At 42.1% G+C, this 17,513-nt stretch overlaps 1 protein-coding gene across 3 annotated transcripts in view; it reads left to right on the plus strand.

Annotated features, from left to right (window-relative positions):
- Positions 1-9,987: 9,987 nt before the first annotated feature.
- Mapk8 (mitogen-activated protein kinase 8) overlaps positions 9,988-17,513 on the plus strand; it is a 72,465-nt gene continuing 64,939 nt past the window's right edge. For all 3 annotated transcript variants that reach the window (XM_090346755.1, XM_090346756.1, XM_090346757.1), the window contains exon 1: positions 9,988-10,139. The gene's annotated coding sequence lies outside the window, so the exon portion shown is untranslated. The remainder of the gene's footprint in view (positions 10,140-17,513) is intronic.

The raw sequence follows: 17,513 nt of genomic DNA on the forward strand, positions 1-17,513 counted from the left end.
GGACAACTGATCAAAATCAGACTTTCAAAAAGCCAGGCACAGGTGGCTCTCACCTGTAATTCTAGCTACTCAAGAGTCTGAGATCTAAGGATCGTCTGGGGCATGAAAATCTAGTGAGACTCTTCTCTCCAATTAACCACCAGAAAACCAGAAGTGGCACTGTGGCTCAAGTGGTAGAGTTCTAGCCTTGAGCTGAAGAGCTCAGGGACAATGCCCAGGCCCAGAATTCAAGCCCCATGACAGCCAAAAAAATCAGCCTTTCTTCTTTATGAATTCATTGTCTTAGATATTTGTTACAGTGAGAGAAGGCTGTCTAACACATTGCCTGGATTTCAAGCAAGGAGGTAATACTTATATGCTGGAATGGGCTCTGGAGCTTTACAGAAAGATAGCTCCACTGGTCCCCTTCATATCTCTTGTTTCTCCATTCTTTTTATCACAGCGCCTTACTGATGCTGCTGCCATTCCTAATAGCAATTTGGGCTTTGGTTCTTGCCCTGATGGTCTCTTTAGTGTCATGCAGTGTCTCAGGATACTCCAGGTGCATTTATGTACAGACTGATGCTGGATACACATAGAGGCCTAAGCCCATGATGAGCATGTTGCTATCTGATTGGTTTCTCTGTTCAAGCACATGGCCCCATGTCCCATCAGTCTTATTCCTAGAATACACTTCCAGTGATGAAGTTAGGGGAAACCAAGCAAGGACCTCCTCTTAGAGACAGATTCAGTATGACTGCATAGATCATTTGATCTATAAAGCCAGGCCTGGTGGTCTAAGGGCATGAAGCATTAGAAAAAGTGGCTATCTAATTAGTCATTCAAACCTGGACACATTGTTCATCATCACATTAATTAGATATTTATAAACTATCCTAGACAACTAGAGACATCTGGTCAACCACTATTTATACGCAAAGGCTCAAAGTTCCTTCTCTCTGGCTGTGAAGGATTTTTTCTCCTGCCATATACCAACCATACATCTTCTAAAACATCCTGGTGGGTTTCACATCAGAAACTTAAGCTATGCTATCTTGTCCAATTCCCCTCTGTCCAGCTCCTTCTTGAATGCCTTTACAAATTCTTTCAGTTATAAGAGGCCATTGTTCCTTGTGTGAATTTTGCTCTTGTATCTCTGCCTTCTGCCAGCCTCATTATACTTCCTGTCTTGGGCCCCAGTACCCTTAACCTGAGTATTTCAACTGCCTTGAGCTCCATCTCTCCACTGCACTTGCCTAGGGAAATCTCAGCTCCTGGAAATGTTTCTGAAAGTGGTGATTGCTTTTCTACCAAAGTCAACAAAGATTCTAGAGAAAGCTCACAATTTTGTCCTTTTGAATCCATGACTTGCAATCTCAGCTGAGTACTATCAAGAATCCTTCAACTCACTGTTTACCTTTGTACTGCCAAATGTCTTGCCTTGGAACTATAAAGTATAGGATTGTTTAGGGCACGGGAAATCTAGTGTCAGGACTAATTCCCTCCAAGGGAATTCTATTTGGTATGTTTCCTAGATTTTTTTTTTTTTGCTCTTTTGCCTAAAAATCTACATATCCTAGAAACTAGCTCTTAAAAACAAGCTCCCTGGTTTGTCCTTTTCAATCCTAGCCAGTGTGCCTCTTGAGGCAGCAATCTAATATATCAGAGGAAATTCTGCTTCCTAGGCCTGATACACTGCTATAAGGTCAGACATAAATATGTGTTCAAATCTGGTGTCATTTTATGTGGTACCATCTTCTCACCAGGGCTTCAGACAGCGAGTCTCCATCTCTATTGTGTCATGCTCTTGTTTGGTAGACCTTAATCAGTTACTTCAGGATAAATGTAGCATTGGGCCAGGTCCTGCCATTGAGAACAAGCTATATGTGACCTTCCTATAATTCCTGCTAAGAACAAAGAGAAGTTCCTTCTGTTTTATAAAAACTAAAAACAAGCAACCACAGTTTGGCTTTTCAAGTAAAGAGCAGAAGGAGAGATAGGCTGGAATTTGAGTTTGAGAATCTACGTAATCTTTCTGGATTAGTGCTGCTAGAAAATAATTTCTCTGCTGCTTACTATGGATTGTGTATTTCCCAAGCAACCACAGGAGTGCAGAATGCTTTGGGTTCCTGAGGGTGTACTCACTTGCTGTCATACTTACCTGTCCCTTATTTTAAAAGACTACACACTTGGCAGTTTCCTTTGCCTTTTCCCATGTCCTATTACCCACTTTTTTCCATCCACTTCCCAATCCCATATCTGGTCTAGAATAGGATTAACTGACCAGTAATGCCAAGATTTAACTGGGAATACATTCTACATGTTTTCAGTAGACTCTCATAAACTGTTTAGGAAGTTGTTCTGGAAGAGGAATTAAAGAGATCCTAAAAATTCCAAATTCTATATTTTAAAATACTATATGCTATATTTTAAGATACTTTTATTATTCTTAATGAAATCCTTAATAATTATATATAATTATGGGCTTCATTGTGGGGTTTGTTTGGTTTTTTTGCCAGTCTTGGGGCTTGACTTGGGTCTGGGCACTGTCCTTGGGCTTTCTCAAGGCTAGTGCTCTACCACTTGAACTATAGCACCACTTCCTGCTTTTTCTGTGTATGAGGTATCCAGGAATCAAATCCAGGGCTTTGTGTAGGCTAGGCAAGCACTCTACCCATAGGCCACACTCCCACCTCAATGTGATATTTGAATACATATATACAATATATACTGATCAAATCAAGGTACTTGGTATCACCTCAAACATTTATCATTTTACACATGCATGCATGTGAGCACGTGTGTGCATTTGTGTGTCTGTGAGAGAGAGACAGAGACAGAGACACAGAGACACAGAGACAAACACAAAGAGAAACAGAGTGTGTGCCCCAGGGCTTGAGCTCAGGGCATGGGTGCTGTCCCTTAGCTTTTTCACTGAAGTCTAGCACTGTACCACTTGAGCCATATCTCCACTTCCAGCTTTTTGGTGGGTATGAAGAGTCTTACAGACTTTCTTGTCTGGAGCAGTCTTTGAACTGAGATCCTGAGTAGTTAAAATTAAAGGCTTGAACCACCAATGTCAGGCTCATTTATCATGTCTTGATGGTGGGAACCTTCCAAATCCACTATAGTAGCTATTGTGAAATACATGATTTATTATTGCCAGCATAGGAAGAAAACAATAACTGACAATAATACACACATTTGTATATATGTGGGATGTTCTTTCTACACAGAGGTAGGTAGAAGCTGATAATGATAGCTGATGTTGAATCAAAATCTGTCCCTGTTACACAGAAGTGAACGTGGAACTTTATTGCTTTATTCTTGGCAACACCCTTTATTTCACTACTGCTCTTAGAGTTAGATTGCCTTCTACTTCTCTCTGGTCTTTAATTTTTCTGATGCATAATTGAAGATACCAGCCAAGATCTCTACCTGTCCATTCTCCTCAGAGAACCTCGTGCATATATTTCTTGTTGTGTTGACTTGAGACATCTTTACAAACTGTTCCCACAAGATATAGAAAGATGCTTGTGCCTCTCTTTACTGTTTCACACATCCAAGTCTACCACCGCCACATTCTCATCTCCCATTGGCTCCATGGCCCACTTCTGAGTCCACTACTTTAGGTTTTCAGTTCTCCTTTTGTCTCTGTGGTTTTCCTTCCACATCTCATGGCAGCTCTGTGCTGGGCTCATCTTGTTCCTTAGGGACTACTTAATACTGTAAGTTTCCCAGGCCTGGCTTCAGGCTCTCTTCTGTTCTTGCACACTGCCCTCTCTTTTTCAGGCCTGGCTAACTCATCCATACCCCAGGCTAAGAGTCAGCATGTCTCTGTGGGTGCTTCATTTCTTATTTAGCTGAATTCACTTCTTGTCTAGCTCTGTCTATCCACCCACCCACTTGGCATCACTTTGGGGCAACTTGAAATGCTTGAAACAGCTGAACAACCCTACTGTCAAGATCTTCTCACCCCTGTGGTCCTATTCCCAAATCAGCATTTTGGTAAACCAAAACCAACATCCAGCCTTGGCCACATGCCAGAACCTTGGGAGTGTTCCTGAAGATTCTCTCCTTCACTGCTACCCCCCATCCCATCGACTGCAGAAACTGCAAGCTCTGCACAGGGGGATCTCCTGAATGGGTCTCAGTGCATTCTATTTGCTCTGTCCATGACTATTGCCCCAGACCAAGCCCCTACTTGCAGTCTAGACTACTCTTACATCCACTTAGCCTCCTTCCATAAGAAATATTTTCAAGATATCTCCTTGGTCTTTTCAAGACCTTGTTTTTCTAGGTAGGTGTGGTGGTGCATGTCTGTAATCCCAGATACTTCAGAGGCAGAAATGGGTGAATCAAGGTTTGAGGCCAGCTTAGGTGAAGGGGATACCAAACTAAAAGCACAAAGACTGGGGACATGGCTCAAGTAGGAGACATGTGAGGTTCTGAATTCAATCCTCACTCTGAAACAAGCAAAAACATAATAAAAAAAACTTTGCAACATGGTTGGTATGGATGTTCTAGGCTTGATTCTATTAGTATTTTTAATTTCATCTTGGGTTTTCTGATAAAGTTGGACACTCTTCAATTTCTCCAACTAATACTTTTATCACAGGACATTTTCACACCAACTTACTTCTTTTTTTTAATATATTTTTATTGTAATTAATAAAAGGGTTACATGATATTTGCCAGATAGAAGGTGCATTAACTCACATACATTGATACCCTTTCACATGTCTTGGTACCCATTACCCTCCCCCCACCCCTCCAACCCCCCCACCCCTGTCTTGGTTTTCACCCCTTCCCTGTCAAATTTCAAATAACCAAATACAAATAAATTCAATATATCAGATAACAAAGTGAGATACTGTAACAATATGAGATACCCAAGGGGCAGCAAAGGAGATAAGAGATAACATAGTACATTAAGGACAACAATCATTCATTATATGGCTTTTGTTTCAATATCCTGGAGGTCCTTTCAATTAGCTTCATACTATATGGCCTTATGTATCAAGATTTTGCTCTATTGCAGATCTCTGCTAGTAGAGCCCAAGGTTTCTACTGATTATGACAAATGAGGGAAACCATTGAGCCTAAGTTCCTTTGAGTCTGGCTTACTTCACTTAATAGGATTTTTTCTAAGTCTTTCCATTTCCTAACAAATGGACCGATGTCGTTTTTTCTGACAGCAGCAAAGAATTCCATTGTGTACAAATACCACAACTTGTTGATCCACTCATCAACTGAGGGACATCTAGGTTGGTTCCATATCTTTGCTATGGTAAATAATGCTGCAATGAACATTGTTGTGCTAGTGGATTTAGTATGCTCTAGATTCTGGATGGTTGGGTAAATGCCAAGTAGTGGGATTGCTGGGTCATAGGGGGAGTTCTATGTTTAGCCTTTTGAGGCACTGCCATACTGCTTTCCATAGTGGTTGAATGAGTTTGCACTCCCACCAACAGTGTAGTAGTGATCCCTCCTGGCCACATCCCCTCCAGCATCTGTTGTTATTAGTTTTCCTGATCCTGGCCATTCTAACTGGAGTGAGGTGGAATCTTAGAGTTGTTTTGATTTGCATTTCTTTTATGACCAGAGATGTTGAGCATTTCTTCATGTGTTTATAGGCCATTTTTGTTTCTTCTTCAGAGAAGACTCTCTTTAAGTCTTTGGCCCATTTTTAATGGGATGGTTGTTACTTTGGAGATTAGTTTTGGAGTGATTCAATTTTTTGAGTTGTTGATATATTTTAGATATGAAGCCTTTGTCCATTGTTTGGTTGGTGAAGATCTTCTCCCACTCTGTAGGCTTCCTAATTAATTTACTAGCTATGTCTTTTGCCCTACAAAAGCTCTGCAGTTTAATGCAGTCCCACTTATCCAGCCTTTCTCTGATTTGTTGTGATTCTTGGTCCTTATTAAGAAAGTTTCGACCTGTGCCAAGGAGGCCTAGTGTATCTCCTATTCCTTCTTGTAAAGTTTTCAGTGTGTCAGCTTTTACCTCCAGGTCTTTGATCCATTTGGAGTTAATTCTAGTGCAGGATGACAAAGAAGGATCCAACTTTAGTTTTCTGCAGGTGCTTAACCAGTTCTGCCAGCACCACTTGTTGAAGAGGCTGTCTTTCTTCCATTCTATTTTCTTGGCTCCCTTGTCAAAGACTAGGTGGCCACAGGTCTGTGGTTTAATATCTGGGTCCTCAGTTCTGTTCCATTGGTCTTCAGGCCTGTTCTTGTGCCAGTACCAAGCTGTTTTGAGAATTATAGCTCTGTAATAGAGTCTAAAGTTTGGAATTGAAATTCCTCCAGTGCTGTTCTTTCTGCTAAGAAGTGTTTTTGCTATACGGGGCCTTTTATTATTCCATATGAAATTTTGAATTGCCTCTTCTATTTCTTTAAAGAATGCCATTGGGATATTGATGGGTATTGCATTGAATTTGTAGATAGCCCTTGGCAAGATTGTCATTTTCACGATGTGGATTCTTCCAATCCAGGAGCATGGGAGGTTTCTCCATTTCCTTAGTTCTGCTTTAATTTCCTTTTTTAAAGTTTTAAAGTTTTCATCAAAAAGGTCCTTTACATTCTTAGTTAAGGTAATTCCTAGGTACTTTATTTTCTTTGAGGCTATTGTGAAAGGAGTTGCTTTCCTGATTGTTGCCTCGTTCCTCTCACTGTTGGTGTAGAGGAAGGCAGTTGATTTTTGAGGGTTAATTTTATAGCCTGCTACCCTTCCAAAGTTTTGAATCAGCTCAAGAAGCTTGGGAGTAGAGTCTATAGGATTCTTTAAATACAGAATCATGTCATCTGCAAAGAGGGATAGTTTTATTTCCTCTTTCCCTACTTGGATCCCCTTTATGCTTGTTTCTTGCCTTATTGCACTGGCTAGGAATTCTAGTACTATGTTAAAGAGGAGTGGAGAGAGTGGGCATCCTTGTCTCGTTCCTGATTTTAGAGGGAATGCCTTTAGATTTTCACCATTAAGTGTAATACTAGCAGTGGGTTTGTCATACACAGCCTTTATTATATTGAGGAATGTTCCATGGATTCCTAGTTTCTCCAGAGCTTTTAACATAAAGGGGTGTTGGATCTTGTCAAATGCCTTTTCCGTGTCTATTGAGACAATCATGTGATTTTTGTCCTTGCTCCTGTTGATGTGTTGAATTATATTAATTGATTTGTGTATGTTGAACCAGCTTTGCCTCCCTGTGATGAATCCAGTTTGATCATAGTGTATAATTTTTTTGATGAATTGTTGTAGACGGTTGGCCAGTATTTTGTTGAGAAGTTTTGCATCGATGTTCATCAAAGATATAGGTCTATAGTTCTCTTTCTTTGATGTATCTCCATCTGGTTTGGGGATGAGGGTTATACTGGCTTCATAGAATGAGTTTGGTAAAGAACCTTCATTTTCAATTTCGTTGAAGAGCTTGAGGAGTATTGCACACCAACTTACTTCTATGTGAAATAATCTGCCTTGGTGGGTAGCAGAGGCTCATACCTGCAGTCCTAGCTACTAAGGTGGTTCAGATCTGAGAGTTGCAGTTCAAAGCCAGCCCAGGCAGGAAAGTGCATAAGACTTTTATTTCTACTTATCCACCAAAAAGCCAGAGTGGCTTTTTGAAGGCATGGCTCCCTAGCCCTGAGTTAAAAAAGCTAATGGACAGTGACCAGGCACACACACATACACACACATACACAAAAAGAAGAAGAAGAAGAAGAAGCAGAAGAAGAAGAAGAAGAAGAAGAAGAAGAGAACCTATAGAGTCAAACCTGTTCTCAGCTCAAGTAACAGCTCCTTTTCTAGCCTTATTTTATCTATTAGTTTCATAATGCTATGAATCTTTCTTAATTTGCATCATAACCTTGGTAATTAAAAAATTGCTTAGTTGGGACCGGGAGTTTGGCCTAGTGGTTAAAGTGCTTGCCTAGCATGCATGAAGACCCGGGTTCGATCCCCCGGTACCACATACATAGAAAAAAGCCGGAAGTGGTGCTGAGGCTCAAGTGGTAGAGCTCTAGCCTTGAGAAAGTCCAAGGACAGTGCTCAGGCCCTGAGCTCAAGCCCAGGACTGGCAAAAAAAAAATTGCTTAGTTATTATAATCATGATTAAGTCTATAAGTTCCATTGTATTAGCACTGCCACAGGATTGTCTGCCAGAGGTGGCCATTAATTCAACATTTATTAGAAAAATAAAGGAAGAAATAAAGAAGCCCGAGAGGGAGGGAAGAAATGAAGAGAGAAGGAATAAATGAGTGAATGGGTGAACACCCACACAAACTCAGTTTATTAATAACTAGAAATAGGGCAGACCTATGTGTAATGGTAGTCTACTGGAATTTACTTATTTCTCCAACAGTTATTTATGTATTTATTTGTGTGTGTGAGTGTGTGTGTACATGCATGCCAGTGATGGGACTTCACTCAGGAGCTAGGCATTGTCCTTGAGCTTTTTTTTTGCTCAAGGTTGGTGCTCTACCACATGAGCCACAGCTCTATTTCTGGATTTTTGGTGATTAATTGGCGATAAATGTCTCATGGACTTTCTACTGAGGCTGGCTTTGAACTGTCAACCCAGCCACTTGAGTAGCTAGAATTACAGGTGTGAACCTCCCCCACCCTCCTGTGCCCAGCTATGTATTCATTATTAAAGTAACTTATTTCTTTTGAACATAACTATTTCTTTTTTCATATATTTTTATTGTAATTAATAGAAGGGTTACATTATATTTGCCAGATAGAGGTACATTAATTCATGTACATTGATACCCTTTCTCATGTCTTGGTCCCCATTTCCTTCCCCCTCCCCCTCACCCCTCATCTTGTTTTCCCCCTTCCCTATCCAATTTCAAATAACCAAATACAAATATATCCAATATATCAGATAACAAAGTAAGATACTGCAACCATATAAGATAACCAAGGGACAGCAAAAGAGATGAGAGATAACATAGTACATTAAGGACAACAATCACTCATATGGCTTTTGTTTCTATATCCTGGAGGTCCTTTCATTTAGCGTCATACTATATGGCCTTATGTATCAAGATTTTGCTCTATTATAAATCTCTGCTAGTAGAGCCCAAGGTTTCTACTGATTATGACGAATGAGGGACACCACTGAGCCTCTGTTCCTTTGAGTCTGGCTTACTTCACTTAATAGGATTTAACTATTTCTTTTAAAAACCAAAGTAGAAGGGAGGATGAAATCACCTTTCATTCCTCAGTGCAATGCTGAGCCGCGGTTAAAGCAGTGGGACATATTTCCTTCCGGTTTCTGTAAATGTGCACAGCATGTATGTGCTACATATCCGTGTGCATCGTTCACGAGTGGCTCCTTCTACCCAGGCCTCTTCCTCTTAGGGACACACTCCGAGCCTGTTCCCTGTCCCCAGGAATTTCTCGACCTCTGAAGTCCGCTGCAGGTTTGGCAGGTCGTTGGATATTTACCTCTGAGGTAAATCAGGCAGTGCCGAGGATGTGGGAGGAAGTGGATTTGGAGAAAAGAGGAGGCGGCAGTGTTCTAGGGAGAAGAGGGCATTGCTTTGCCTCTGGGTGGCCGAGCCCACGCAGGTGTCTCCCCGAGGAAGCCTATGGTCAGAGGAAACAGCGCTCAGGCGCGCATGCTGGCAGGTGCGCCAGCTTGGCGGCGGGCTCCACCTCAGCCACCTGACCTTCAATCCTTGGGGCGAGGAGCCCCAGAGGCCCTGGCTCCGAGGAGCCCGACGCCCCCTCCCGCAGCGGCCTCCGGGGCCACGCGCCGCCACGTGCCGGCGGAGGTCCCGCCCCCTCACTCTCCGGGACACGCCCCTCGCACGCCAGTCTCTCAGGCTCTGCTCTGGGCCCCGCCTCCAGGCGACCTCCGGGAGTCCTCCGGGCCCACTCGCGAAGTCCCGCCCCCAGGCCGCTGGCCACGCCCCCGTAATCCGGGCCCCGGGGCCGCTCGGGAGGCGCGGGGGCGGGGACCTGCGCGATGACGTGGGCGGGCGTGCGCGGTGACGGCCCGCGTCCCTGTTACTCAGCGGAGTGGACGAGGCCGGACGACGCGGCCCTGAGCACGGAGCCACAAGCCAGCGCTGGGTAACGGCCACGGCGACTGCCCGGACGGCGCGGGTCTCCGCCGTGGGTTTTCCCTGTCGTCGTCTGCCACGCTGCGGGTGAGTCCGGCGACCGGGGCCGGACCCGAGGTCGACCGGCGGCCGCGCCGTGTTTATGTTATTGTTGCAGCCGCCGCCTTCTTCACAGCCGTGACCCCCTCCCGGGAGCGGGGGCGCGCGGGGCGGGGGCGCGCGGGCGGGCGGGGGCGCCGCAGGAACAATGGCAGCTCGGAGGCGGGGGCCGGCCGGGGGGCGTGGGGCCGCGCGGGACCCCGACGACCCGCCGCCCGCCCGCCGGCGTTCCCCGGGCCCGGCCCGCCGCCGGGATCTCCACCCGCCGCTTCCCGCGCGCCCTCGTCGCGCGCGTCCCGCCTCCACGTCGGGAAAGGAAAATGGGGTGGGGAGGTGGGCGGCAAGTTGGCCGCACCGGGTCGCGGGGCGGCGGGGACCCAGGCGCCACCTCCGCCCGCCGGCGCCCTGGCTCGCGTCTCCCTCCCCGGGGCGGTCGACCCGTCACCGGGTCCTCTCGCCCGTCCGGGCCCCGAGACCGTGTGGTGGTTTTCGGTGGCTTCTTTGTGCTAACGTCTTCGGGCGGACGCCGGCAGCGGCGCGGGGTAAGGCTGGGGTCCCCAGCGCCCTGTCCGCGCCGGCCGGCCGGGGTCCCCAGGCCGCCCGGCGGTGTGTGAAGCTCGGGGCGAGCTCCGGGAGCCTGCGCGCGCTTCTCTGGAAGGGTCATTTGGTGGCTATGACCTTTTGACTTTTTCACCCCACCCCACCGGCTCTTTGTCTTGTTCTTGGGCTTTTTTTTTTTTTTGGCAGCCAGAAAATGGTAGAACCAAGTCCCATTTTGAAGTACTATCAGGAACACTTTTGGCATTATTTCTGAAAGTACCCTCCATCAGATCATGAATTTAGTCACACATTGGCTGGCTACCTAGTGTCAGTGCCCCTGGGGGTTACTGTCTTTTACGCCTAAAAACCCAGTGATTTTTCCCAGTGGAATTGTGGGCTGTCAAGCCCATTGTCAATCGGGACAGCTGTTTATTTCATTCATTCCGCAGAAGCAACAGCTTGGTACTGTATCCAGATGGAGAGGTTTAAAGGAAAAGAAGTATCCTTAAATGGTAGAAGATACATTGACATATAATAGCTGCACCTTTAAACGAAATGATTATCTAGAGATGTATGTTACAGCTGGTAGATTGTTCTTTGGGTCATTTAGCCTTTTTTTTTAAATTGGTAATGTACCTGAAACATCAAATGTAATAGTAGGAAATAGGTGGTCTCTATATAACTATCTTTATTCTTGAATTTTATCTTTTTCAGACTAACAGTCATATATAATGGGTACTCCAGATTGTACGGCTGTGGTTAACCGTATACTTAGGTTTTGTCAGGCATACCACTAAATATGTTTATTTACAGCACCTGATCTCCTATCTGTCAGATTGGGATTTCCTTGAGGACAGGCTTGTCTTAATACCTGTTTCTTAACCACCTAGCCAGAAATACAGTAAGTGCTCAGTAAACTATTACATGATTAACAGCTCTTTATAATTCTGTTAAAATCCAAATCCTTTAATTCTGTTAAAATCTAAATCTTCAAAAGGAACCTTCTTAAGTTCTCCACGAAGTTTAAGAAGTTTCATGATGACATCCAGATGGCTAACTGATCAGTTCAGATAATGCATTGTCTGCAAAAACCTTACTGGCTTTAGAATCACTTAGTATAAATCTTTTCCTTATCACTTCAAGGCCATTATCCTAAAATAAAACCTTGTCTAAATGTTTTTTTTCATATGATTAATACAGTCATGTGGTTTGGTAGCAGTGAATATACATATGGACTAAGCATCTTAATCTGAAAATCAGAAATTATCTCAAAATTTCTTGTCCAAATTTTATTTCTCAAACTGTAAATATATACACACCCAGACACAGTAGGAGCCCAAATGATTGCATTTCCCTTTTTATTTTTGGCTACTACTTTACATAGAGAAACAGTCAAAAGAAACAACCTATCATATGTATGATTGAAAATATTTGAATAACAATATTTTAGAAATGATTAATAATGCTTTAGAAAAGCTTACTATAAATGTTAATTCTAAGTTTTAACTTGTGTGAATACTATTGGCAAACTGAGTATAAAACTCAAGATTAAGTTACAGCACAGTTCCACTACTTAAAGTACATCTTGGCATTTACTTTGGACATGAAAGAATTCCAAGTGAGCTTATTTGATGTGAAGTAAAAATAAATAAGAAAACAACTTAAGAGGTGGAAGTCTGAAGGCACCAATCTTTTGTTGTTTTACCTATTTACTCTATGCTAGATTCTAATAAGGTTACTGATAAAATCCTTTGTGAGTAGCTCATGGTCATGCTATGCACAGAACCAGTCACATAATTTTGTTTTCTAAGTTCTGTTAAAAAATTGAGAACTTATGTGTTAAATTCATCCTTACATTAGTGTACATTTGAGTTGTCTTTAGTATACACACAAAGCTTGACATCTGTCACCCCCAAATGATTACAGAACATTGTTATCACCCCAAGAGGAAACCCCATGCCTATTTGCAATCATTTCATATTCCATTCTAAACTGTTTTAAAGGAAGTCAGGCCATGGGTTCTCTATAAATATATTCCTGTAATGGGTGAAAAGAACACCCTCTAATTGCCCTGGCAGAATAGGAAGCTGTAATCCTTCCTACTCACTTGGGTGCTTAAGGAACAGTCTCTTGGAAAGAAAGTTTGGACAAGAATAAATTGTGCCAAAATTAATAGTTAGAATCTTAACTATTTGCTTCATGCATACCATAATGGAAGAGACCTTGAATACATAATAGATGTTCAGTGAAACAGCTTTAAGTAATTTGTTACTAAATACCAATCATAAACCATCCTAATGGTAATTAAGGGGTTGAATAAGATCTGCTTCTACTTTGCTTTGCCAGTGGGTTGAGTTTTGACGTAGTTGAGTCATCTGCATGGTTGAGAAGTTTTTGATTGCACGTGAAGTATGATGTATGACATTAAGATGTCATCTCTCTGAAGATTTTTGGTCAGGTCAAAGGCTACTTGCTTTCTGATTCATGTGGCAATCAGAAGTCATCATAACATGTGGCTTCACATGCGAATCATTTGTGGGTTGTGATGCTTATTGTCTTAGTCATGAGCTCTTTACCTGAACATTTAATAGCTTTGCATTCTTGGGCTAATGTCAGTTGCCAGAACTTCCATTTCAGAAATGTGTTCTAATTTAAGAAAATTTACTCTTAGAAGAATTTTCAGGAGTATTGAAATGACATTCTCCAGGAATTAGACCTTAGTTCATTCTGTACATCCACATCAACATCCTCGGGAGCTTTGGGCAAGCAGCTTATCCTATTTGGCTTTAGAACTGTAAATGGAGGCTGTCAGAAATTTCTTTAAAAAATACAAGATAGGACAGATGTCTTGGGTGACTATGGGAAGCCCCAGTCAAGAACAATCAAAATTGGACTTCTATAATTTCCAGAAGCAAATTGTCAACTTTTTTTAACTCCAGCATGCAGACTTAAAAAAGCTTTACCATAAGTTAGAGATTGTTTGACTAGTAGATATACTTTGTTTCACAGCACTGTGCCTTCTGATGGAGTGTTCTCAGAAATTGTGCAAGTATTAAAAATAAATGTTAGCTCAAGCTTACGGTCAAGGGTGGGAGTTACATTGCTTAGTAGCAGTGAGTTTATGCTCTTTTAAAACATACATGAGAAGGTATCTCTTGCCACTGAAAATCTCTAAAGTGGCTGTATTTAGTCAAAATCTACTTGGAAAACCTAATAGTTGCCATTCTTTTATGTTTATAATGGATTATATCCAAACATTGCGGATCATTTCTTTTATTATCCTATGATAGTATATCAGATTTTGTCAAAATCTGCTGATTCTTTGGAAACCCAGATTTGAGAGATAGCTAGTGTGGATCCTTGGCTAATCCTGAATCTTCATCCATGTTCCAAGGCCAGATACTTTGGAGGGACAAGTTATTTCAGGTTATGTAACACATTTGGGCCTGCTTTCTTTTCTGCTGAGTGAGAATGGTAATAGCACATAACCTCATGAACTTGTTAAATAAGGTAAGGTGTGTACAGTGCCTGGGACTGGTATGGTACTTGGGTGGTAGATACAAGCATTCAGGAAAATTTAGTGGTTGCTTTTATGTATTTTAATGAGTACAAAATACTGAGCAAATCTAAAATCACTAATGCTCAGTCTACATGTGAATTGGTTAGGGTATGCCAATTGTTTCCCTTGGCTTCTCTTGGTAGAGTTACTAACATTTAGTAATTTTATGTGGTCGGAATTGACTGAGATTATTTGTTAAAAAAAAATTAGACCAGTAATGCCCTCTACTTTAAAATTTGCATAGTTCGATACCAAATATTGAAAGGAAAGAATTTGCCACATTCCCTGATATAACATTGTTTCACCATTTCCTAGACAGAATTATCCAGATTTTTATAGGCTTAACTTGATATATCTGAAGGAATAGGAATCTAGGAACTGAGAAAAGTTTTATAAAATGACTGCCTTTATAAGGCCTTCACAATCTTAAAAGACTCTTACTGGAGTCTTTGTAAAGACTGCAGCTTTGTTGAAGGCCTAATGAGTCAACAGCACAGTCTGTGTAGTGTCTTTGGGTATAGTAGTACGTGGAGTTTTTGGTTCCTTTCTGAGAAAGGGGCGCTATGAGATACCACTGACTTTAACCAGACTGTATTTAAGGAGAGTTCACTGTACTTAACTGGGTGGGGCGTGAAGTGGAATCCTGATGTCTACACCAAAGTTAGATTCTATCTTCAGTTTTCTGAGTGTAACTTGACTGGAGACAAGGCCACCAGCATAAGTGTCTTTGTTCTAACAGAAAAGCAAATACTGTTAGCCATCATCAGGCATTTGGGGACTTCTTGTCTTGCCCAGCCTTTCAAAATAATATCTACAGGCACTAAGATGTCCTTTCTGACTTCTGATTATAGTTGAGAGTGTGGTGCAGATTAAAATCCAAATCACAAAAAGGCAAACCTTACACTCATCTCAAATAACATCTTGAAATACAACATCACATTGAAATAAATATATGAAAAGTAATGTCTTTGTTCATTTGATAGCACATGTTGGTAGTTACATGGAGACTTTCTTGCCTGGGCTGGCTTTGAACAGTGATCCTCAGATCTTGGCCTCTTGAGTAACTAGGATTACAGGTGTGAGCTGTCAGTGCCCAGCTGACACTTTTGAGTCTGAGATAATAGCTCATTCTTATGAAATTATATGATAGCTGAAGATGCTCAGCTGACAGTAACTATCTCATTGCTGACTGGAGATTGCATAGTTTGATTTTCATCCTTTCTCCTTCCCCCAGCTTTCTAAAAAAGCTGAAAAAATTTACTATTCAAGAACCTGTTCATTAAGTTAGCTAGAAACAAGATTAGAATCCAAGGGAACCCTGATAGTAATCGTGTTATTATTGCCAGTCCCGAGGCTGAACTCAGGGCCTGAGCACTGTCCTTGGGCTTTCTCAAAGTTAGAGCTCTACTACTTCTGCCACACACCATTCCGACTTTTTCTGTGTATGTGCTACCGAGGGTCGAAACCGGATCTACAGGCATGCTAGACAAGCACTCTACCACTACGCCAAACCACTGGCCCCATAATAGTTTTGCATAAGTAAGTTGTTTAAAAATATTGCATGATTGCCCTGGGCACTGTTACTCCCATTTTATAGATAAGGAAGCAAACACAGATTATGTGGGGAGTAGTTAATGCTCATGAACAGTTTCATCAATTTAGATTAAAGTTGATTAAAAGCAGTTTATGAAGTGTGTGTTGGGTAAAAGTTTATGGGGTGTGTGTGTGTGTGTGTGTGTGTGTGTGTGTGTTTAAGAGAAATGTAGACAGAGTGAATGTAGAAGACTTTAAAGATAGCTCTGAAGTATGGAACAAATAGGCTTGGTAAAGAAAAAAGTAGGGCCTGAAAAGTGAGAATGAAAACAAGAATATTCAGGAAAGGGGAGGTAGAGTGCAGAGAGCTTTTGACTCTTGTTAGAGAAGAGGTACTGCCCATTGAAAAGGAGGAATCGGAGTTCATCCTTTCAAGGAAGTTTTGTGGTTAAAAATGAAGGCGGCCATAGTGGTAGTTTTCATCTATTTGGCTTCTGTTTTCTCAAAAGAAGCAGGAGATTTGGGAGAGCAGAGTGGGATGGGTGTATGGAGAGTTTAAAGCAGTTTGTCAGGAATATTGATTGTACATTTAAGGTTTGGAATCTTTAAAGTAGTATCAGTCAGTCTGGTTTTGTGATCTTCCTCTTCTCCCAGCTTTCTCAACTGGTAAGGCAGAGTTGGGTTTTTCCAGGGGTGAGGTTTTGCCAGATATAACAGTCATATAGAGGATTTAAACCTATAGGAAATTTAGAGGACAGATAGCCAGATAGAATGACATTTCAAAAAATTTTGCTGTTACGTGTGTTGGCGAGTCTGAAGTCTATAGAGGAGGCAGGTAGAGAATTCTTCTGCAAGAGCTAATGGAGCAGTGCAGAGACAGCATTTCATCACCTGCTTTCTCTCTTAAAGCCTTTCATCTTTTTGGAGGCCTGCCCACATGAGCAAGGATAATCTGTACTGATTGTAGATATTAACCACATCTTTAAAGCACCCCCATGACAACACCTGGAATTGTATTTGATTAAATAATTGGGTACCACGCCAGAAGTGGTTCTATGGCTCAAGTGGTAGAGCTCTAGCCTTGAGAAAACTCAAGGACAGTACTCAAGCCCTGAATTCAAGGCTTAGGACTGGCAAAATAAAATAAAATAAATCAATAATTGTGTACTGTGGCCTAGCCAAGGTCCATTCAAGAGAAAGAAGGGGATTCCGGGAAGGAAGCTTCTGAAGGGTGTGTTTGGAAAAGCAACAATAAAGGATGAAATATGATGTGTGCAGGAAGCAAGGGTGAGAACATCTAAGAGTTATTGTAGGGGCTCAAAGGTTAAGTGAACTCCTACTAAAGATTGAGGGCTTGGAACAGGAAGGAGGGTCAGAGTGGAGGAGCTGATATTTCCCAAGAGAAATTGTTACTAGCATTGATAATGCCCAGAAAAAAATCTTGATAATGAGCTGCTGAGGAATTGAGAGGCAAAGTCATGTGGACTGAAGATGGTGAATGAAAGTGAGGATGTGCGTGTAAGCTCAGTGGTGCAGTGCTTACCTAACATTCTTGAAACCTTGGGTTCCATTCCCAGAACTTACAGTGAAAATAAAAAAAGATACTGAAAGAGTCAATCTATGTATAGGTGCTAAAGTCAGTAAATGATGACAGTGAGGCTGTGTATGTTACAATGTGAGCCATTTGAAGGAAGATAAGGGGTAGTATAATTGGCTAAACTTGCTTGTTA

Source organism: Megascapheus bottae, chromosome 15 (assembly GCF_031878675.1).
Source record: "Megascapheus bottae isolate mThoBot1 chromosome 15, mThoBot2.hap1, whole genome shotgun sequence".
Taxonomy (NCBI): domain Eukaryota; kingdom Metazoa; phylum Chordata; class Mammalia; order Rodentia; family Geomyidae; genus Megascapheus; species Megascapheus bottae.